General features: G+C 32.5%; 8 non-coding genes across 8 annotated transcripts; all 8 read left to right on the forward strand.

The window, feature by feature from the left end:
• The first annotated feature begins 141 nt into the window (after positions 1-141).
• On the forward strand, positions 142-213 carry TRNAW-CCA (transfer RNA tryptophan (anticodon CCA)). Its single transcript has one exon. It is a non-coding gene; the product is annotated as a tRNA-Trp (tRNA).
• Positions 214-1,631: 1,418 nt separating this feature from the next.
• TRNAW-CCA (transfer RNA tryptophan (anticodon CCA)) lies at positions 1,632-1,703 on the forward strand. Its single transcript has one exon. It is a non-coding gene; the product is annotated as a tRNA-Trp (tRNA).
• A 7,327-nt stretch (positions 1,704-9,030) lies between these two features.
• On the forward strand, positions 9,031-9,102 carry TRNAW-CCA (transfer RNA tryptophan (anticodon CCA)). The gene has a single exon. It is a non-coding gene; the product is annotated as a tRNA-Trp (tRNA).
• A 1,410-nt stretch (positions 9,103-10,512) lies between these two features.
• Positions 10,513-10,584, forward strand: TRNAW-CCA (transfer RNA tryptophan (anticodon CCA)). The gene has a single exon. It is a non-coding gene; the product is annotated as a tRNA-Trp (tRNA).
• Positions 10,585-11,994: 1,410 nt separating this feature from the next.
• TRNAW-CCA (transfer RNA tryptophan (anticodon CCA)) lies at positions 11,995-12,066 on the forward strand. Its single transcript has one exon. It is a non-coding gene; the product is annotated as a tRNA-Trp (tRNA).
• Positions 12,067-13,484: 1,418 nt separating this feature from the next.
• TRNAW-CCA (transfer RNA tryptophan (anticodon CCA)) lies at positions 13,485-13,556 on the forward strand. The gene has a single exon. It is a non-coding gene; the product is annotated as a tRNA-Trp (tRNA).
• Positions 13,557-16,449: 2,893 nt separating this feature from the next.
• On the forward strand, positions 16,450-16,521 carry TRNAW-CCA (transfer RNA tryptophan (anticodon CCA)). The gene has a single exon. It is a non-coding gene; the product is annotated as a tRNA-Trp (tRNA).
• Positions 16,522-22,382: 5,861 nt separating this feature from the next.
• TRNAW-CCA (transfer RNA tryptophan (anticodon CCA)) lies at positions 22,383-22,454 on the forward strand. Its single transcript has one exon. It is a non-coding gene; the product is annotated as a tRNA-Trp (tRNA).
• Positions 22,455-23,413: the final 959 nt, after the last annotated feature.

Genomic DNA, 23,413 nt, shown 5'->3' on the forward strand with positions numbered 1-23,413 from the left:
ATCTGAAAGTGAAGATCTTAATTCATCCTTGATTATATCTTTTCCAAACTGTGATTATAAGTAGCAAATTTCAAGATGGTGTCCATATATTTTATCATGCACTTTTCATGTGAAGTATGGGAGCAACAACACTTTTCAAATGACCTCGTGGCGCAACGGTAGCACGTCTGACTCCAAATCAGAACGTTGCGTGTTCAAATCACGTCGGGGTCAATCAGCTCTTTATGTCTTTTCATATCTTGATTGATGTTTGGGTTATTATTGAAAACAGTAACTGCATAGTCCAACTTGACAAAAGTTAACTCGACTTTGTTGCTACCAGGCTGCAGTGTTTAAGAAACTGCATTTTTTAGTTCTACAGATTATAATCGTTTCAAGAGGACTTTGATAAGAATTGTTATTGGGAATTGAGTTCCAAACATTAATAAATGTAATTAATGCCATAAGCACCTATTAATTTATTTTTACCATTGCCATCTTTGAATTTGTAAGAAAAGAGGGTTTATTACCAGATTCTTAATTTTTGACTGGAAATCACTGAATCTGATTGTGAAGATCTTAATTCAACTGTAGTGCTTCTGAATCCATATCAGAAAGTTGTGTATTCAAATCACGTCATGGTCAAGCAGCTCTTTCATATTTTTATAGCTTGATCGATGTTTGGGTTAAGATTGAAAACAGAAACTGGGTAATCCAACTGAAAATAGATTAACACAACGTTGTTGACACAGGTCAGAACAGTTTTTAAAAAAGTGTTTTTTTAATTCTATAGATTAAAATCTTATCAACAATACTTTGATGAGAAATATTATTGGGAATTGAGTTAAAAACCATTAATAAATGTAATAAATGCCAGGAACACCTATCGCTTTGTTCATACCATTGTCATCTTTGAATTTGTAAGAAAATCAGGCTTATTACTAGAATCTAAACTTTAAACTGGAAATCCCTGAATCGGAATGTGAAGATCCTAATTCATCCTTGTTATTACTTTTCTAAACTGTGATTTAAAGTAGCAAATTTCAAGATGGTGTCTGTATATTTCCTCATGCACTTTACAAGTGAATTATGGGAGCAAGCAAGTTTTACAGCTGTCCTCATACACTGACGGTAGTGCGCCTTACTCCTGGTCAGAATGATGCATGTTTAAATTATGTCATGTTCAAGTATCTCTTTCATCTTTTTAAAAGTTGATCGATGTTTGGGTTAAGATTGAAAACAGAAACTGCGTATTCTAACTGACAATAGATTATCATGATCTTGTTGCCACCTGTCAGGAAAGTGTTTGAAAAATTCCTTTTTTAATTCTACTGAATAAAATCTTTTCAACAATCCTTTGATGAGATATATCATTGGGAACTGAGTTCAAAACAGGAAATTTGTGGCAAGTCAGAAACACCTATTAATTTGTTCATACCATTGTCATCTTTGAATTTGTAAGAAAAAAGGGTTTATTACTATATTCTAAATTTTTAATTGGAAATCCCTGAATCTGAAAGTGAAGACCTTAATTCATCCTTGTTTATATCTTTTCCAAACTGTGATTATAAGTAGCAAATTTCAAGATGGTGTCCATATATTTTATCATTCACTTTTCATGTGAAGTATGGGAGCAACAACACTTTTCAACTGACCTCGTGGCGCAACGGTAGTGCGTCTGACTCCAGATCAGAAAGTTGCGTGTTCAAATCACGTCGGGGTCAATCAGCTCTTTATGTCTTTTCATATCTTGAATGATGTTTGGGTTATTATTGAAATCAGTAACTGCGTAGTCCAACTGACAAAAGTTAACTCGACTTTGTTGCTACCATGCCGCAGTGTTTAAGAAACTGCATTTTTTAGTTCTACAGATTATAATCGTTTCAAGAGGACTTTGATAAGAATTGTTATTGGGAATTGAGTTCCAAACATTAATAAATGTAATTAATGCCATAAGCACCTATTAATTTATTTTTTTCATTGCCATCTTTGAATTTGTAAGAAAAGAGGGTTTATTACCAGATTCTTAATTTTTGACTGGAAATCACTGAATCTGATTGTGAAGATCTTAATTCAACTGTAGTGCTTCTGAATCCATATCAGAAAGTTGTGTATTCAAATCACGTCATGGTCAAGCAGCTCTTTCATATTTTTATAGCTTGATTGATGTTTGGGTTAAGATTGAAAACAGAAACTGGGTAATCCAACTGAAAATAGATTAACACAACGTTGTTGACACAGGTCAGAACAGTTTTTAAAAAAGTGTTTTTTTAATTCTATAGATTAAAATCTTATCAACAATACTTTGATGAGAAATATTATTGGGAATTGAGTTAAAAACATTAATAAATGTAATAAATGCCAGGAACACCTATCGCTTTGTTCATACCATTGTCATCTTTGAATTTGTAAGAAAATCAGGCTTATTACTAGAATCTAAACTTTAAACTGGAAATCCCTGAATCGGAACGTGAAGATCCTAATTCATCCTTGTTATTACTTTTCTAAACTGTGATTTAAAGTAGCAAATTTCAAGATGGTGTCTGTATATTTCCTCATGCACTTTACAAGTGAATTATGGGAGCAAGCAAGTTTTACAGCTGTCCTCATACACTGACGGTAGTGCGCCTTACTCCTGGTCAGAATGATGCATGTTTAAATTATGTCATGTTCAAGTATCTCTTTCATCTTTTTAAAAGTTGATCGATGTTTGGGTTAAGATTGAAAACAGAAACTGCGTATTCTAACTGACAATAGATTATCATGATCTTGTTGCCACCTGTCAGGAAAGTGTTTGAAAAATTCCTTTTTTAATTCTACTGAATAAAATCTTTTCAACAATCCTTTGATGAGATATATCATTGGGAACTGAGTTCAAAACAGGAAATTTGTGGCAAGTCAGAAACACCTATTAATTTGTTCATACCATTGTCATCTTTGAATTTGTAAGAAAAAAGGGTTTATTACTATATTCTAAATTTTTAATTGGAAATCCCTGAATCTGAAAGTGAAGACCTTAATTCATCCTTGTTTATATCTTTTCCAAACTGTAATTATAAGTAGCAAATTTCAAGATGGTGTCCATATATTTTATCATGCACTTTTCATGTGAAGTATGGGAGCAACAACACTTTTCAAATGACCTCGTGGCGAAACGGTAGCAAATCAGAAGGTTGCGTGTTCAAATCACGTCGGGGTCAATCAGCTCTTTATGTCTTTTCATATCTTGATTGATGTTTGGGTTATTATTGAAATCAGTAACTGCATAGTCCAACTTGACAAAAGTTAACTCGACTTTGTTGCTACCAGGCTGCAGTGTTTAAGAAACTGCATTTTTTAGTTCTACAGATTATAATCGTTTCAAGAGGACTTTGATAAGAATTGTTATTGGGAATTGAGTTCCAAACATTAATAAATGTAATTAATGCCATAAGCACCTATTAATTTATTTTTACCATTGCCATCTTTGAATTTGTAAGAAAAGAGGGTTTATTACCAGATTCTTAATTTTTGACTGGAAATCACTGAATCTGATTGTGAAGATCTTAATTCAACTGTAGTGCTTCTGAATCCATATCAGAAAGTTGTGTATTCAAATCACGTCATGGTCAAGCAGCTCTTTCATATTTTTATAGCTTGATCGATGTTTGGGTTAAGATTGAAAACAGAAACTGGGTAATCCAACTGAAAATAGATTAACACAACGTTGTTGACACAGGTCAGAACAGTTTTTAAAAAAGTGTTTTTTTAATTCTATAGATTAAAATCTTATCAACAATACTTTGATGAGAAATATTATTGGGAATTGAGTTAAAAACCATTAATAAATGTAATAAATGCCAGGAACACCTATCGCTTTGTTCATACCATTGTCATCTTTGAATTTGTAAGAAAATCAGGCTTATTACTAGAATCTAAACTTTAAACTGGAAATCCCTGAATCGGAACGTGAAGATCCTAATTCATCCTTGTTATTACTTTTCTAAACTGTGATTTAAAGTAGCAAATTTCAAGATGGTGTCTGTATATTTCCTCATGCACTTTACAAGTGAATTATGGGAGCAAGCAAGTTTTACAGCTGTCCTCATACACTGACGGTAGTGCGCCTTACTCCTGGTCAGAATGATGCATGTTTAAATTATGTCATGTTCAAGTATCTCTTTCATCTTTTTAAAAGTTGATCGATGTTTGGGTTAAGATTGAAAACAGAAACTGCGTATTCTAACTGACAATAGATTATCATGATCTTGTTGCCACCTGTCAGGAAAGTGTTTGAAAAATTCCTTTTTTAATTCTACTGAATAAAATCTTTTCAACAATCCTTTGATGAGATATATCATTGGGAACTGAGTTCAAAACAGGAAATTTGTGGCAAGTCAGAAACACCTATTAATTTGTTCATACCATTGTCATCTTTGAATTTGTAAGAAAAAAGGGTTTATTACTATATTCTAAATTTTTAATTGGAAATCGCTGAATCTGAAAGTGAAGACCTTAATTCATCCTTGTTTATATCTTTTCCAAACTGTAATTATAAGTAGCAAATTTCAAGATGGTGTCCATATATTTTATCATGCACTTTTCATGTGAAGTATGGGAGCAACAACACTTTTCAAATGACCTCGTGGCGAAACGGTAGCAAATCAGAAGGTTGCGTGTTCAAATCACGTCGGGGTCAATCAGCTCTTTATGTCTTTTCATATCTTGATTGATGTTTGGGTTATTATTGAAAACAGTAACTGCATAGTCCAACTTGACAAAAGTTAACTCGACTTTGTTGCTACCAGGCTGCAGTGTTTAAGAAACTGCATTTTTTAGTTCTACAGATTATAATCGTTTCAAGAGGACTTTGATAAGAATTGTTATTGGGAATTGAGTTCCAAACATTAATAAATGTAATTAATGCCATAAGCACCTATTAATTTATTTTTACCATTGCCATCTTTGAATTTGTAAGAAAAGAGGGTTTATTACCAGATTCTTAATTTTTGACTGGAAATCACTGAATCTGATTGTGAAGATCTTAATTCAACTGTAGTGCTTCTGAATCCATATCAGAAAGTTGTGTATTCAAATCACGTCATGGTCAAGCAGCTCTTTCATATTTTTATAGCTTGATCGATGTTTGGGTTAAGATTGAAAACAGAAACTGGGTAATCCAACTGAAAATAGATTAACACAACGTTGTTGACACAGGTCAGAACAGTTTTTAAAAAAGTGTTTTTTTAATTCTATAGATTAAAATCTTATCAACAATACTTTGATGAGAAATATTATTGGGAATTGAGTTAAAAACCATTAATAAATGTAATAAATGCCAGGAACACCTATCGCTTTGTTCATACCATTGTCATCTTTGAATTTGTAAGAAAATCAGGCTTATTACTAGAATCTAAACTTTAAACTGGAAATCCCTGAATCGGAACGTGAAGATCCTAATTCATCCTTGTTATTACTTTTCTAAACTGTGATTTAAAGTAGCAAATTTCAAGATGGTGTCTGTATATTTCCTCATGCACTTTACAAGTGAATTATGGGAGCAAGCAAGTTTTACAGCTGTCCTCATACACTGACGGTAGTGCGCCTTACTCCTGGTCAGAATGATGCATGTTTAAATTATGTCATGTTCAAGTATCTCTTTCATCTTTTTAAAAGTTGATCGATGTTTGGGTTAAGATTGAAAACAGAAACTGCGTATTCTAACTGACAATAGATTATCATGATCTTGTTGCCACCTGTCAGGAAAGTGTTTGAAAAATTCCTTTTTTAATTCTACTGAATAAAATCTTTTCAACAATCCTTTGATGAGATATATAATTGGGAACTGAGTTCAAAACAGGAAATTTGTGGCAAGTCAGAAACACCTATTAATTTGTTCATACCATTGTCATCTTTGAATTTGTAAGAAAAAAGGGTTTATTACTATATTCTAAATTTTTAATTGGAAATCCCTGAATCTGAAAGTGAAGACCTTAATTCATCCTTGTTTATATCTTTTCCAAACTGTAATTATAAGTAGCAAATTTCAAGATGGTGTCCATATATTTTATCATGCACTTTTCATGTGAAGTATGGGAGCAACAACACTTTTCAAATGACCTCGTGGCGAAACGGTAGCAAATCAGAAGGTTGCGTGTTCAAATCACGTCGGGGTCAATCAGCTCTTTATGTCTTTTCATATCTTGATTGATGTTTGGGTTATTATTGAAAACAGTAACTGCATAGTCCAACTTGACAAAAGTTAACTCGACTTTGTTGCTACCAGGCTGCAGTGTTTAAGAAACTGCATTTTTTAGTTCTACAGATTATAATCGTTTCAAGAGGACTTTGATAAGAATTGTTATTGGGAATTGAGTTCCAAACATTAATAAATGTAATTAATGCCATAAGCACCTATTAATTTATTTTTACCATTGCCATCTTTGAATTTGTAAGAAAAGAGGGTTTATTACCAGATTCTTAATTTTTGACTGGAAATCACTGAATCTGATTGTGAAGATCTTAATTCAACTGTAGTGCTTCTGAATCCATATCAGAAAGTTGTGTATTCAAATCACGTCATGGTCAAGCAGCTTTCATATTTTTATAGCTTGATCGATGTTTGGGTTAAGATTGAAAACAGAAACTGGGTAATCCAACTGAAAATAGATTAACACAACGTTGTTGACACAGGTCAGAACCGTTTTTAAAAAAGTGTTTTTTAATTCTATAGATTAAAATCTTATCAACAATACTTTGATGAGAAATATTATTGGGAATTGAGTTAAAAACCATTAATAGATGTAATAAATGCCAGGAACACCTATCGCTTTGTTCATACCATTGTCATCTTTGAATTTGTAAGAAAATCAGGCTTATTACTAGAATCTAAACTTTAAACTGGAAATCCCTGAATCGGAACGTGAAGATCCTAATTCATCCTTGTTATTACTTTTCTAAACTGTGATTTAAAGTAGCAAATTTCAAGATGGTGTCTGTATATTTCCTCATGCACTTTACAAGTGAATTATGGGAGCAAGCAAGTTTTACAGCTGTCCTCATACACTGACGGTAGTGCGCCTTACTCCTGGTCAGAATGATGCATGTTTAAATTATGTCACGTTCAAGTATCTCTTTCATCTTTTTAAAAGTTGATCGATGTTTGGGTTAAGATTGAAAACAGAAACTGCGTATTCTAACTGACAATAGATTACCATGATCTTGTTGCCACCTGTCAGGAAAGTGTTTGAAAAATTGCTTTTTTAATTCTACTGAATAAAATCTTTTCAACAATCCTTTGATGAGATATATAATTGGGAACTGAGTTCAAAACAGAAAATTTGTGGCAAGTCAGAAACACCTATTAATTTGTTCATACCATTGTCATCTTTGAATTTGTAAGAAAAAAGGGTTTATTACTATATTCTAAATTTTTAATTGGAAATCCCTGAATCTGAAAGTGAAGATCTTAATTCATCCTTGTTTATATCTTTTCCAAACTGTGATTATAAGTAGCAAATTTCAAGATGGTGTCCATATATTTTATCATGCAATTTTCATGTGAAGTATGGGAGCAACAACACTTTTCAAATGACCTCGTGGCGCAACGGTAGTGCGTCTGACTTCATATCAGAAGGTTGTGTCTTCAAATCACGTCGGGGTCAATCAGCTCTTTATGTCTTTTCATATCTTGATTGATGTTTGGGTTATTATTGAAAACAGTAACTGCGTAGTCCAACTGACAAAAGTTAACTCGACTTTGTTGCTACCAGGCTGCAGTGTTTAAGAAACTGCATTTTTTAGTTCTACAGATTATAATCGTTTCAAGAGGACTTTGATAAGAATTGTTATTGGGAATTGAGTTCCAAACATTAATAAATGTAATTAATTACCTATTAATTTATTTTTACCATTGCCATCTTTGAATTTGTAAGAAAAGAGGGTTTATTACCAGATTCTTAATTTTTGACTGGAAATCACTGAATCTGATTGTGAAGATCTTAATTCAACTGTAGTGCTTCTGAATCCATATCAGAAAGTTGTGTATTCAAATCACGTCATGGTCAAGCAGCTCTTTCATATTTTTATAGCTTGATCGATGTTTGGGTTAAGATTGAAAACAGAAACTGGGTAATCCAACTGAAAATAGATTAATACAATGTTGTTGACACAGGTCAGAACAGTTTTTAAAAAAGTGTTTTTTTAATTCTATAGATTAAAATCTTATCAACAATACTTTGATGAGAAATATTATTGGGAATTGAGTTAAAAACATTAATAAATGTAATAAATGCCAGGAACACCTATCGCTTTGTTCATACCATTGTCATCTTTGAATTTGTAAGAAAATCAGGCTTATTACTAGAATCTAAACTTTAAACTGGAAATCCCTGAATCGGAACGTGAAGATCCTAATTCATCCTTGTTATTACTTTTCTAAACTGTGATTTAAAGTAGCAAATTTCAAGATGGTGTCTGTATATTTCCTCATGCACTTTACAAGTGAATTATGGGAGCAAGCAAGTTTTACAGCTGTCCTCATACACTGACGGTAGTGCGCCTTACTCCTGGTCATAATGATGCATGTTTAAATTATGTCACGTTCAAGTATCTCTTTCATCTTTTTAAAAGTTGATCGATGTTTGGGTTAAGATTGAAAACAGAAACTGCGTATTCTAACTGACAATAGATTATCATGATCTTGTTGCCACCTGTCAGGAAAGTGTTTGAAAAATTGCTTTTTTAATTCTACTGAATAAAATCTTTTCAACAATCCTTTGATGAGATATATCATTGGGAACTGAGTTCAAAACAGGAAATTTGTGGCAAGTCAGAAACACCTATTAATTTGTTCATACCATTGTCATCTTTGAATTTGTAAGAAAAAAGGGTTTATTACTATATTCTAAATTTTTAATTGGAAATCCCTGAATCTGAAAGTGAAGACCTTAATTCATCCTTGTTTATATCTTTTCCAAACTGTGATTATAAGTAGCAAATTTCAAGATGGTGTCCATATATTTTATCATGCACTTTTCATGTGAAGTATGGGAGCAACAACACTTTTCAACTGACCTCGTGGCGCAACGGTAGAGCGTCTGACTCCAGATCAGAAGGTTGTGTGTTCAAATCACGTCGGGGTCAATCAACTCTTTATGTCTTTTTATATCTTGATTGATGTTTGGGTTATTATTGAAAACAGTAACTGCGTAGTCCAACTTGACAAAAGTTAAACTCGACTTTGTTGCTACCAGGCTGCAGTGTTTAAGAAACTGCATTTTTTAGTTCTACAGATTATAATCGTTTCAAGAGGACTTTGATAAGAATTGTTATTGGGAATTGAGTTCCAAACATTAATAAATGTAATTAATTACCTATTAATTTATTTTTACCATTGCCATCTTTGAATTTGTAAGAAAAGAGGGTTTATTACCAGATTCTTAATTTTTGACTGGAAATCACTGAATCTGATTGTGAAGATCTTAATTCAACTGTAGTGCTTCTGAATCCATATCAGAAAGTTGTGTATTCAAATCACGTCATGGTCAAGCAGCTCTTTCATATTTTTATAGCTTGATCGATGTTTGGGTTAAGATTGAAAACAGAAACTGGGTAATCCAACTGAAAATAGATTAATACAATGTTGTTGACACAGGTCAGAACAGTTTTTAAAAAAGTGTTTTTTTAATTCTATAGATTAAAATCTTATCAACAATACTTTGATGAGAAATATTATTGGGAATTGAGTTAAAAACATTAATAAATGTAATAAATGCCAGGAACACCTATCGCTTTGTTCATACCATTGTCATCTTTGAATTTGTAAGAAAATCAGGCTTATTACTAGAATCTAAACTTTAAACTGGAAATCCCTGAATCGGAACGTGAAGATCCTAATTCATCCTTGTTATTACTTTTCTAAACTGTGATTTAAAGTAGCAAATTTCAAGATGGTGTCTGTATATTTCCTCATGCACTTTACAAGTGAATTATGGGAGCAAGCAAGTTTTACAGCTGTCCTCATACACTGACGGTAGTGCGCCTTACTCCTGGTCATAATGATGCATGTTTAAATTATGTCACGTTCAAGTATCTCTTTCATCTTTTTAAAAGTTGATCGATGTTTGGGTTAAGATTGAAAACAGAAACTGCGTATTCTAACTGACAATAGATTATCATGATCTTGTTGCCACCTGTCAGGAAAGTGTTTGAAAAATTGCTTTTTTAATTCTACTGAATAAAATCTTTTCAACAATCCTTTGATGAGATATATCATTGGGAACTGAGTTCAAAACAGGAAATTTGTGGCAAGTCAGAAACACCTATTAATTTGTTCATACCATTGTCATCTTTGAATTTGTAAGAAAAAAGGGTTTATTACTATATTCTAAATTTTTAATTGGAAATCCCTGAATCTGAAAGTGAAGACCTTAATTCATCCTTGTTTATATCTTTTCCAAACTGTGATTATAAGTAGCAAATTTCAAGATGGTGTCCATATATTTTATCATGCACTTTTCATGTGAAGTATGGGAGCAACAACACTTTTCAACTGACCTCGTGGCGCAACGGTAGCGCGTCTGACTCCAGATCAGAAGGTTGTGTGTTCAAATCACGTCGGGGTCAATCAACTCTTTATGTCTTTTTATATCTTGATTGATGTTTGGGTTATTATTGAAAACAGTAACTGCGTAGTCCAACTTGACAAAAGTTAAACTCGACTTTGTTGCTACCAGGCTGCAGTGTTTAAGAAACTGCATTTTTTAGTTCTACAGATTATAATCGTTTCAAGAGGACTTTGATAAGAATTGTTATTGGGAATTGAGTTCCAAACATTAATAAATGTAATTAATTACCTATTAATTTATTTTTACCATTGCCATCTTTGAATTTGTAAGAAAAGAGGGTTTATTACCAGATTCTTAATTTTTGACTGGAAATCACTGAATCTGATTGTGAAGATCTTAATTCAACTGTAGTGCTTCTGAATCCATATCAGAAAGTTGTGTATTCAAATCACGTCATGGTCAAGCAGCTCTTTCATATTTTTATAGCTTGATCGATGTTTGGGTTAAGATTGAAAACAGAAACTGGGTAATCCAACTGAAAATAGATTAACACAACGTTGTTGACACAGGTCAGAACAGTTTTAAAAAAAGTGTTTTTTTAATTCTATAGATTAAAATCTTATCAACAATACTTTGATGAGAAATATTTTGGGGAATTGAGTTAAAAACATTAATAAATGTAATAAATGCCAGGAACACCTATCGCTTTGTTCATACCATTGTCATCTTTGAATTTGTAAGAAAATCAGGCTTATTACTAGAATCTAAACTTTAAACTGGAAATCCCTGAATCGGAACGTGAAGATCCTAATTCATCCTTGTTATTACTTTTCTAAACTGTGATTTAAAGTAGCAAATTTCAAGATGGTGTCTGTATATTTCCTCATGCACTTTACAAGTGAATTATGGGAGCAAGCAAGTTTTACAGCTGTCCTCATACACTGACGGTAGTGCGCCTTACTCCTGGTCATAATGATGCATGTTTAAATTATGTCACGTTCAAGTATCTCTTTCATCTTTTTAAAAGTTGATCGATGTTTGGGTTAAGATTGAAAACAGAAACTGAGTATTCTAACTGACAATAGATTATCATGATCTTGTTGCCACCTGTCAGGAAAGTGTTTGAAAAATTGCTTTTTTAATTCTACTGAATAAAATCTTTTCAACAATCCTTTGATGAGATATATCATTGGGAACTGAGTTCAAAACAGGAAATTTGTGGCAAGTCAGAAACACCTATTAATTTGTTCGTACCATTGTCATCTTTGAATTTGTAAGAAAAAAGGGTTTATTACTATATTCTAAATTTTTAATTGGAAATCCCTGAATCTGAAAGTGAAGACCTTAATTCATCCTTGTTTATATCTTTTCCAAACTGTGATTATAAGTAGCAAATTTCAAGATGGTGTCCATATATTTTATCATGCACTTTTCATGTGAAGTATGGGAGCAACAACACTTTTCAACTGACCTCGTGGCGCAACGGTAGAGCGTCTGACTCCAGATTAGAAGGTTGTGTGTTCAAATCACGTCGGGGTCAATCAGCTCTTTATGTCTTTTCATATCTTGATTGATGTTTGGGTTATTATTGAAAACAGTAACTGCGTAGTTCAACTGACAAAAGTTAAACTCGACTTTGTTGCTACCAGGCTGCAGTGTTTAAGAAACTGCATTTTTTAGTTCTACAGATTATAATCGTTTCAAGAGGACTTTGATAAGAATTGTTATTGGGAATTGAGTTCCAAACATTAATAAATGTAATTAATGCCATAAGCACCTATTAATTTATTTTTACCATTGCCATCTTTGAATTTGTAAGAAAAGAGGGTTTATTACCAGATTCTTAATTTTTGACTGGAAATCACTGAATCTGATTGTGAAGATCTTAATTCAACTGTAGTGCTTCTGAATCCATATCAGAAAGTTGTGTATTCAAATCACGTCATGGTCAAGCAGCTCTTTCATATTTTTATAGCTTGATCGATGTTTGGGTTAAGATTGAAAACAGAAACTGGGTAATCCAACTGAAAATAGATTAACACAACGTTGTTGACACAGGTCAGAACAGTTTTTAAAAAAGTGTTTTTTTAATTCTATAGATTAAAATCTTATCAACAATACTTTGATGAGAAATATTATTGGGAATTGAGTTAAAAACCATTAATAAATGTAATAAATGCCAGGAACACCTATCGCTTTGTTCATACCATTGTCATCTTTGAATTTGTAAGAAAATCAGGCTTATTACTAGAATCTAAACTTTAAACTGGAAATCCCTGAATCGGAATGTGAAGATCCTAATTCATCCTTGTTATTACTTTTCTAAACTGTGATTTAAAGTAGCAAATTTCAAGATGGTGTCTGTATATTTCCTCATGCACTTTACAAGTGAATTATGGGAGCAAGCAAGTTTTACAGCTGTCCTCATACACTGACGGTAGTGCGCCTTACTCCTGGTCAGAATGATGCATGTTTAAATTATGTCATGTTCAAGTATCTCTTTCATCTTTTTAAAAGTTGATCGATGTTTGGGTTAAGATTGAAAACAGAAACTGCGTATTCTAACTGACAATAGATTATCATGATCTTGTTGCCACCTGTCAGGAAAGTGTTTGAAAAATTCCTTTTTTAATTCTACTGAATAAAATCTTTTCAACAATCCTTTGATGAGATATATAATTGGGAACTGAGTTCAAAACAGGAAATTTGTGGCAAGTCAGAAACACCTATTAATTTGTTCATACCATTGTCATCTTTGAATTTGTAAGAAAAAAGGGTTTATTACTATATTCTAAATTTTTAATTGGAAATCCCTGAATCTGAAAGTGAAGACCTTAATTCATCCTTGTTTATATCTTTTCCAAACTGTGATTATAAGTAGCAAATTTCAAGATGGTGTCCATATATTTTATCATTCACTTTTCATGTGAAGTATGGGAGCAACAACACTTTTCAACTGACCTCGTGGCGCAACGGTAGTGCGTCTGACTCCAGATCAGAAAGTTGCGTGTTCAAATCACGTCGGGGTCAATCAGCTCTTTATGTCTTTTCATATCTTGATTGATGTTTGGGTTATTATTGAAATCAGTAACTGCGTAGTCCAACTGACAAAAGTTAACTCGACTTTGTTGCTACCATGCCGCAGTGTTTAAGAAACTGCATTTTTTAGTTCTACAGATTATAATCGTTTCAAGAGGACTTTGATAAGAATTGTTATTGGGAATTGAGTTCCAAACATTAATAAATGTAATTAATGCCATAAGCACCTATTAATTTATTTTTATCATTGCCATCTTTGAATTTGTAAGAAAAGAGGGTTTATTACCAGATTCTTAATTTTTGACTGGAAATCACTGAATCTGATTGTGAAGATCTTAATTCAACTGTAGTGCTTCTGAATCCATATCAGAAAGTTGTGTATTCAAATCACGTCATGGTCAAGCAGCTCTTTCATATTTTTATAGCTTGATTGATGTTTGGGTTAAGATTGAAAACAGAAACTGGGTAATCCAACTGAAAATAGATTAACACAACGTTGTTGACACAGGTCAGAACAGTTTTTAAAAAAGTGTTTTTTTAATTCTATAGATTAAAATCTTATCAACAATACTTTGATGAGAAATATTATTGGGAATTGAGTTAAAAACATTAATAAATGTAATAAATGCCAGGAACACCTATCGCTTTGTTCATACCATTGTCATCTTTGAATTTGTAAGAAAATCAGGCTTATTACTAGAATCTAAACTTTAAACTGGAAATCCCTGAATCGGAACGTGAAGATCCTAATTCATCCTTGTTATTACTTTTCTAAACTGTGATTTAAAGTAGCAAATTTCAAGATGGTGTCTGTATATTTCCTCATGCACTTTACAAGTGAATTATGGGAGCAAGCAAGTTTTACAGCTGTCCTCATACACTGACGGTAGTGCGCCTTACTCCTGGTCAGAATGATGCATGTTTAAATTATGTCATGTTCAAGTATCTCTTTCATCTTTTTAAAAGTTGATCGATGTTTGGGTTAAGATTGAAAACAGAAACTGCGTATTCTAACTGACAATAGATTATCATGATCTTGTTGCCACCTGTCAGGAAAGTGTTTGAAAAATTGCTTTTTTAATTCTACTGAATAAAATCTTTTCAACAATCCTTTGATGAGATATATCATTGGGAACTGAGTTCAAAACAGGAAATTTGTGGCAAGTCAGAAACACCTATTAATTTGTTCATACCATTGTCATCTTTGAATTTGTAAGAAAAAAGGGTTTATTACTATATTCTAAATTTTTAATTGGAAATCCCTGAATCTGAAAGTGAAGACCTTAATTCATCCTTGTTTATATCTTTTCCAAACTGTAATTATAAGTAGCAAATTTCAAGATGGTGTCCATATATTTTATCATGCACTTTTCATGTGAAGTATGGGAGCAACAACACTTTTCAAATGACCTCGTGGCGAAACGGTAGCAAATCAGAAGGTTGCGTGTTCAAATCACGTCGGGGTCAATCAGCTCTTTATGTCTTTTCATATCTTGATTGATGTTTGGGTTATTATTGAAAACAGTAACTGCATAGTCCAACTTGACAAAAGTTAACTCGACTTTGTTGCTACCAGGCTGCAGTGTTTAAGAAACTGCATTTTTTAGTTCTACAGATTATAATCGTTTCAAGAGGACTTTGATAAGAATTGTTATTGGGAATTGAGTTCCAAACATTAATAAATGTAATTAATGCCATAAGCACCTATTAATTTATTTTTACCATTGCCATCTTTGAATTTGTAAGAAAAGAGGGTTTATTACCAGATTCTTAATTTTTGACTGGAAATCACTGAATCTGATTGTGAAGATCTTAATTCAACTGTAGTGCTTCTGAATCCATATCAGAAAGTTGTGTATTCAAATCACGTCATGGTCAAGCAGCTCTTTCATATTTTTATAGCTTGATCGATGTTTGGGTTAAGATTGAAAACAGAAACTGGGTAATCCAACTGAAAATAGATTAACACAACGTTGTTGACACAGGTCAGAACCGTTTTTAAAAAAGTGTTTTTTAATTCTATAGATTAAAATCTTATCAACAATACTTTGATGAGAAATATTATTGGGAATTGAGTTAAAAAACATTAATAAATGTAATAAATGCCAGGAACACCTATCGCTTTGTTCATACCATTGTCATCTTTGAATTTGTAAGAAAATCAGGCTTATTACTAGAATCTAAACTTTAAACTGGAAATCCCTGAATCGGAACGTGAAGATCCTAATTCATCCTTGTTATTACTTTTCTAAACTGTGATTTAAAGTAGCAAATTTCAAGATGGTGTCTGTATATTTCCTCATGCACTTTACAAGTGAATTATGGGAGCAAGCAAGTTTTACAGCTGTCCTCATACACTGACGGTAGTGCGCCTTACTCCTGGTCAGAATGATGCATGTTTAAATTATGTCATGTTCAAGTATCTCTTTCATCTTTTTAAAAGTTGATCGATGTTTGGGTTAAGATTGAAAACAGAAACTGCGTATTCTAACTGACAATAGATTATCATGATCTTGTTGCCACCTGTCAGGAAAGTGTTTGAAAAATTGCTTTTTTAATTCTACTGAATAAAATCTTTTCAACAATCCTTTGATGAGATATATCATTGGGAACTGAGTTCAAAACAGAAAATTTGTGGCAAGTGAGAAACACCTATTAATTTGTTCATACCATTGTCATCTTTGAATTTGTAAGAAAAAAGGGTTTATTACTATATTCTAAATTTTTAATTGGAAATCCCTGAATCTGAAAGTGAAGATCTTAATTCATCCTTGATTGTATCTTTTCCAAACTGTGATTATAAGTAGCAAATTTCAAGATGGTGTCCATATATTTTATCATGCACTTTTCATGTGAAGTATGGGAGCAACAACACTTTTCAAATGACCTCGTGGCGCAACGGTAGCACGTCTGACTCCAAATCAGAACGTTGCGTGTTCAAATCACGTCGGGGTCAATCAGCTCTTTATGTCTTTTCATATCTTGATTGATGTTTGGGTTATTATTGAAAACAGTAACTGCATAGTCCAACTTGACAAAAGTTAACTCGACTGTGTTGCTACCAGGCTGCAGTGTTTAAGAAACTGCATTTTTTAGTTCTACAGATTATAATCGTTTCAAGAGGACTTTGATAAGAATTGTTATTGGGAATTGAGTTCCAAACATTAATAAATGTAATTAATGCCATAAGCACCTATTATTTTATTTTTACCATTGCCATCTTTGAATTTGTAAGAAAAGAGGGTTTATTACCAGATTCTTAATTTTTGACTGGAAATCACTGAATCTGATTGTAAAGATCTTAATTCAACTGTAGTGCTTCTGAATCCATATCAGAAAGTTGTGTATTCAAATCACGTCATGGTCAAGCAGCTCTTTCATATTTTTATAGCTTGATCGATGTTTGGGTTAAGATTGAAAACAGAAACTGGGTAATCCAACTGAAAATAGATTAACACAACGTTGTTGACACAGGTCAGAACAGTTTTTAAAAAAGTGTTTTTTTAATTCTATAGATTAAAATCTTATCAACAATACTTTGTTGAGAAATATTATTGGGAATTGAGTTAAAAACCATTAATAAATGTAATAAATGCCAGGAACACCTATCGCTTTGTTCATACCATTGTCATCTTTGAATTTGTAAGAAAATCAGGCTTATTACTAGAATCTAAACTTTAAACTGGAAATCCCTGAATCGGAATGTGAAGATCCTAATTCATCCTTGTTATTACTTTTCTAAACTGTGATTTAAAGTAGCAAATTTCAAGATGGTGTCTGTATATTTCCTCATGCACTTTACAAGTGAATTATGGGAGCAAGCAAGTTTTACAGCTGTCCTCATACACTGACGGTAGTGCGCCTTACTCCTGGTCAGAATGATGCATGTTTAAATTATGTCATGTTCAAGTATCTCTTTCATCTTTTTAAAAGTTGATCGATGTTTGGGTTAAGATTGAAAACAGAAACTGCGTATTCTAACTGACAATAGATTATCATGATCTTGTTGCCACCTGTCAGGAAAGTGTTTGAAAAATTGCTTTTTTAATTCTACTGAATAAAATCTTTTCAACAATCCTTTGATGAGATATATCATTGGGAACTGAGTTCAAAACAGGAAATTTGTGGCAAGTCAGAAACACCTATTAATTTGTTCATACCATTGTCATCTTTGAATTTGTAAGAAAAAAGGGTTTATTACTATATTCTAAATTTTTAATTGGAAATCCCTGAATCTGAAAGTGAAGACCTTAATTCATCCTTGTTTATATCTTTTCCAAACTGTAATTATAAGTAGCAAATTTCAAGATGGTGTCCATATATTTTATCATGCACTTTTCATGTGAAGTATGGGAGCAACAACACTTTTCAAATGACCTCGTGGCGAAACGGTAGCAAATCAGAAGGTTGCGTGTTCAAATCACGTCGGGGTCAATCAGCTCTTTATGTCTTTTCATATCTTGATTGATGTTTGGGTTATTATTGAAATCAGTAACTGCATAGTCCAACTTGACAAAAGTTAACTCGACTTTGTTGCTACCAGGCTGCAGTGTTTAAGAAACTGCATTTTTTAGTTCTACAGATTATAATCGTTTCAAGAGGACTTTGATAAGAATTGTTATTGGGAATTGAGTTCCAAACATTAATAAATGTAATTAATGCCATAAGCACCTATTAATTTATTTTTACCATTGCCATCTTTGAATTTGTAAGAAAAGAGGGTTTATTACCAGATTCTTAATTTTTGACTGGAAATCACTGAATCTGATTGTGAAGATCTTAATTCAACTGTAGTGCTTCTGAATCCATATCAGAAAGTTGTGTATTCAAATCACGTCATGGTCAAGCAGCTCTTTCATATTTTTATAGCTTGATCGATGTTTGGGTTAAGATTGAAAACAGAAACTGGGTAATCCAACTGAAAATAGATTAACACAACGTTGTTGACACAGGTCAGAACAGTTTTTAAAAAAGTGTTTTTTTAATTCTATAGATTAAAATCTTATCAACAATACTTTGATGAGAAATATTATTGGGAATTGAGTTAAAAACCATTAATAAATGTAATAAATGCCAGGAACACCTATCGCTTTGTTCATACCATTGTCATCTTTGAATTTGTAAGAAAATCAGGCTTATTACTAGAATCTAAACTTTAAACTGGAAATCCCTGAATCGGAACGTGAAGATCCTAATTCATCCTTGTTATTACTTTTCTAAACTGTGATTTAAAGTAGCAAATTTCAAGATGGTGTCTGTATATTTCCTCATGCACTTTACAAGTGAATTATGGGAGCAAGCAAGTTTTACAGCTGTCCTCATACACTGACGGTAGTGCGCCTTACTCCTGGTCAGAATGATGCATGTTTAAATTATGTCATGTTCAAGTATCTCTTTCATCTTTTTAAAAGTTGATCGATGTTTGGGTTAAGATTGAAAACAGAAACTGCGTATTCTAACTGACAATAGATTATCATGATCTTGTTGCCACCTGTCAGGAAAGTGTTTGAAAAATTCCTTTTTTAATTCTACTGAATAAAATCTTTTCAACAATCCTTTGATGAGATATATCATTGGGAACTGAGTTCAAAACAGGAAATTTGTGGCAAGTCAGAAACACCTATTAATTTGTTCATACCATTGTCATCTTTGAATTTGTAAGAAAAAAGGGTTTATTACTATATTCTAAATTTTTAATTGGAAATCCCTGAATCTGAAAGTGAAGACCTTAATTCATCCTTGTTTATATCTTTTCCAAACTGTAATTAGAAGTAGCAAATTTCAAGATGGTGTCCATATATTTTATCATGCACTTTTCATGTGAAGTATGGGAGCAACAACACTTTTCAAATGACCTCGTGGCGAAACGGTAGCAAATCAGAAGGTTGCGTGTTCAAATCACGTCGGGGTCAATCAGCTCTTTATGTCTTTTCATATCTTGATTGATGTTTGGGTTATTATTGAAAACAGTAACTGCATAGTCCAACTTGACAAAAGTTAACTCGACTTTGTTGCTACCAGGCTGCAGTGTTTAAGAAACTGCATTTTTTAGTTCTACAGATTATAATCGTTTCAAGAGGACTTTGATAAGAATTGTTATTGGGAATTGAGTTCCAAACATTAATAAATGTAATTAATGCCATAAGCACCTATTAATTTATTTTTACCATTGCCATCTTTGAATTTGTAAGAAAAGAGGGTTTATTACCAGATTCTTAATTTTTGACTGGAAATCACTGAATCTGATTGTGAAGATCTTAATTCAACTGTAGTGCTTCTGAATCCATATCAGAAAGTTGTGTATTCAAATCACGTCATGGTCAAGCAGCTCTTTCATATTTTTATAGCTTGATCGATGTTTGGGTTAAGATTGAAAACAGAAACTGGGTAATCCAACTGAAAATAGATTAACACAACGTTGTTGACACAGGTCAGAACCGTTTTTAAAAAAGTGTTTTTTAATTCTATAGATTAAAATCTTATCAACAATACTTTGATGAGAAATATTATTGGGAATTGAGTTAAAAACCATTAATAGATGTAATAAATGCCAGGAACACCTATCGCTTTGTTCATACCATTGTCATCTTTGAATTTGTAAGAAAATCAGGCTTATTACTAGAATCTAAACTTTAAACTGGAAATCCCTGAATCGGAACGTGAAGATCCTAATTCATCCTTGTTATTACTTTTCTAAACTGTGATTTAAAGTAGCAAATTTCAAGATGGTGTCTGTATATTTCCTCATGCACTTTACAAGTGAATTATGGGAGCAAGCAAGTTTTACAGCTGTCCTCATACACTGACGGTAGTGCGCCTTACTCCTGGTCAGAATGATGCATGTTTAAATTATGTCACGTTCAAGTATCTCTTTCATCTTTTTAAAAGTTGATCGATGTTTGGGTTAAGATTGAAAACAGAAACTGCGTATTCTAACTGACAATAGATTACCATGATCTTGTTGCCACCTGTCAGGAAAGTGTTTGAAAAATTGCTTTTTTAATTCTACTGAATAAAATCTTTTCAACAATCCTTTGATGAGATATATAATTGGGAACTGAGTTCAAAACAGAAAATTTGTGGCAAGTCAGAAACACCTATTAATTTGTTCATACCATTGTCATCTTTGAATTTGTAAGAAAAAAGGGTTTATTACTATATTCTAAATTTTTAATTGGAAATCCCTGAATCTGAAAGTGAAGATCTTAATTCATCCTTGTTTATATCTTTTCCAAACTGTGATTATAAGTAGCAAATTTCAAGATGGTGTCCATATATTTTATCATGCAATTTTCATGTGAAGTATGGGAGCAACAACACTTTTCAAATGACCTCGTGGCGCAACGGTAGTGCGTCTGACTTCATATCAGAAGGTTGTGTCTTCAAATCACGTCGGGGTCAATCAGCTCTTTATGTCTTTTCATATCTTGATTGATGTTTGGGTTATTATTGAAAACAGTAACTGCGTAGTCCAACTGACAAAAGTTAACTCGACTTTGTTGCTACCAGGCTGCAGTGTTTAAGAAACTGCATTTTTTAGTTCTACAGATTATAATTGTTTCAAGAGGACTTTGATAAGAATTGTTATTGGGAATTGAGTTCCAAACATTAATAAATGTAATTAATGCCATAAGCACCTATTAATTTATTTTTACCATTGCCATCTTTGAATTTGTAAGAAAAGAGGGTTTATTACCAGATTCTTAATTTTTGACTGGAAATCACTGAATCTGATTGTGAAGATCTTAATTCAACTGTAGTGCTTCTGAATCCATATCAGAAAGTTGTGTATTCAAATCACGTCATGGTCAAGCAGCTCTTTCATATTTTTATAGCTTGATCGATGTTTGGGTTAAGATTGAAAACAGAAACTGGGTAATCCAACTGAAAATAAATTAATACAATGTTGTTGACACAGGTCAGAACAGTTTTTAAAAAAGTGTTTTTTTAATTCTATAGATTAAAATCTTATCAACAATACTTTGATGAGAAATATTATTGGGAATTGAGTTAAAAACATTAATAAATGTAATAAATGCCAGGAACACCTATCGCTTTGTTCATACCATTGTCATCTTTGAATTTGTAAGAAAATCAGGCTTATTACTAGAATCTAAACTTTAAACTGGAAATCCCTGAATCGGAACGTGAAGATCCTAATTCATCCTTGTTATTACTTTTCTAAACTGTGATTTAAAGTAGCAAATTTCAAGATGGTGTCTGTATATTTCCTCATGCACTTTACAAGTGAATTATGGGAGCAAGCAAGTTTTACAGCTGTCCTCATACACTGACGGTAGTGCGCCTTACTCCTGGTCATAATGATGCATGTTTAAATTATGTCACGTTCAAGTATCTCTTTCATCTTTTTAAAAGTTGATCGATGTTTGGGTTAAGATTGAAAACAGAAACTGCGTATTCTAACTGACAATAGATTATCATGATCTTGTTGCCACCTGTCAGGAAAGTGTTTGAAAAATTGCTTTTTTAATTCTACTGAATAAAATCTTTTCAACAATCCTTTGATGAGATATATCATTGGGAACTGAGTTCAAAACAGGAAATTTGTGGCAAGTCAGAAACACCTATTAATTTGTTCATACCATTGTCATCTTTGAATTTGTAAGAAAAAAGGGTTTATTACTATATTCTAAATTTTTAATTGGAAATCCCTGAATCTGAAAGTGAAGACCTTAATTCATCCTTGTTTATATCTTTTCCAAACTGTGATTATAAGTAGCAAATTTCAAGATGGTGTCCATATATTTTATCATGCACTTTTCATGTGAAGTATGGGAGCAACAACACTTTTCAACTGAACTCGTGGCGCAACGGTAGCGCGTCTGACTCCAGATCAGAAGGTTGTGTGTTCAAATCACGTCGGGGTCAATCAACTCTTTATGTCTTTTTATATCTTGATTGATGTTTGGGTTATTATTGAAAACAGTAACTGCGTAGTCCAACTTGACAAAAGTTAAACTCGACTTTGTTGCTACCAGGCTGCAGTGTTTAAGAAACTGCATTTTTTAGTTCTACAGATTATAATCGTTTCAAGAGGACTTTGATAAGAATTGTTATTGGGAATTGAGTTCCAAACATTAATAAATGTAATTAATTACCTATTAATTTATTTTTACCATTGCCATCTTTGAATTTGTAAGAAAAGAGGGTTTATTACCAGATTCTTAATTTTTGACTGGAAATCACTGAATCTGATTGTGAAGATCTTAATTCAACTGTAGTGCTTCTGAATCCATATCAGAAAGTTGTGTATTCAAATCACGTCATGGTCAAGCAGCTCTTTCATATTTTTATAGCTTGATCGATGTTTGGGTTAAGATTGAAAACAGAAACTGGGTAATCCAACTGAAAATAGATTAACACAACGTTGTTGACACAGGTCAGAACAGTTTTTAAAAAAGTGTTTTTTTAATTCTATAGATTAAAATCTTATCAACAATACTTTGATGAGAAATATTTTGGGGAATTGAGTTAAAAACATTAATAAATGTAATAAATGCCAGGAACACCTATCGCTTTGTTCATACCATTGTCATCTTTGAATTTGTAAGAAAATCAGGCTTATTACTAGAATCTAAACTTTAAACTGGAAATCCCTGAATCGGAACGTGAAGATCCTAATTCATCCTTGTTATTACTTTTCTAAACTGTGATTTAAAGTAGCAAATTTCAAGATGGTGTCTGTATATTTCCTCATGCACTTTACAAGTGAATTATGGGAGCAAGCAAGTTTTACAGCTGTCCTCATACACTGACGGTAGTGCGCCTTACTCCTGGTCATAATGATGCATGTTTAAATTATGTCACGTTCAAGTATCTCTTTCATC

The sequence above is a fragment of the Dendrobates tinctorius genome, unplaced genomic scaffold (genome assembly GCF_039654945.1).
Source record: "Dendrobates tinctorius isolate UK_male_01 unplaced genomic scaffold, ASM3965494v1 ptg000178l, whole genome shotgun sequence".
NCBI classification, from domain to species: Eukaryota; Metazoa; Chordata; class Amphibia; order Anura; family Dendrobatidae; genus Dendrobates; species Dendrobates tinctorius.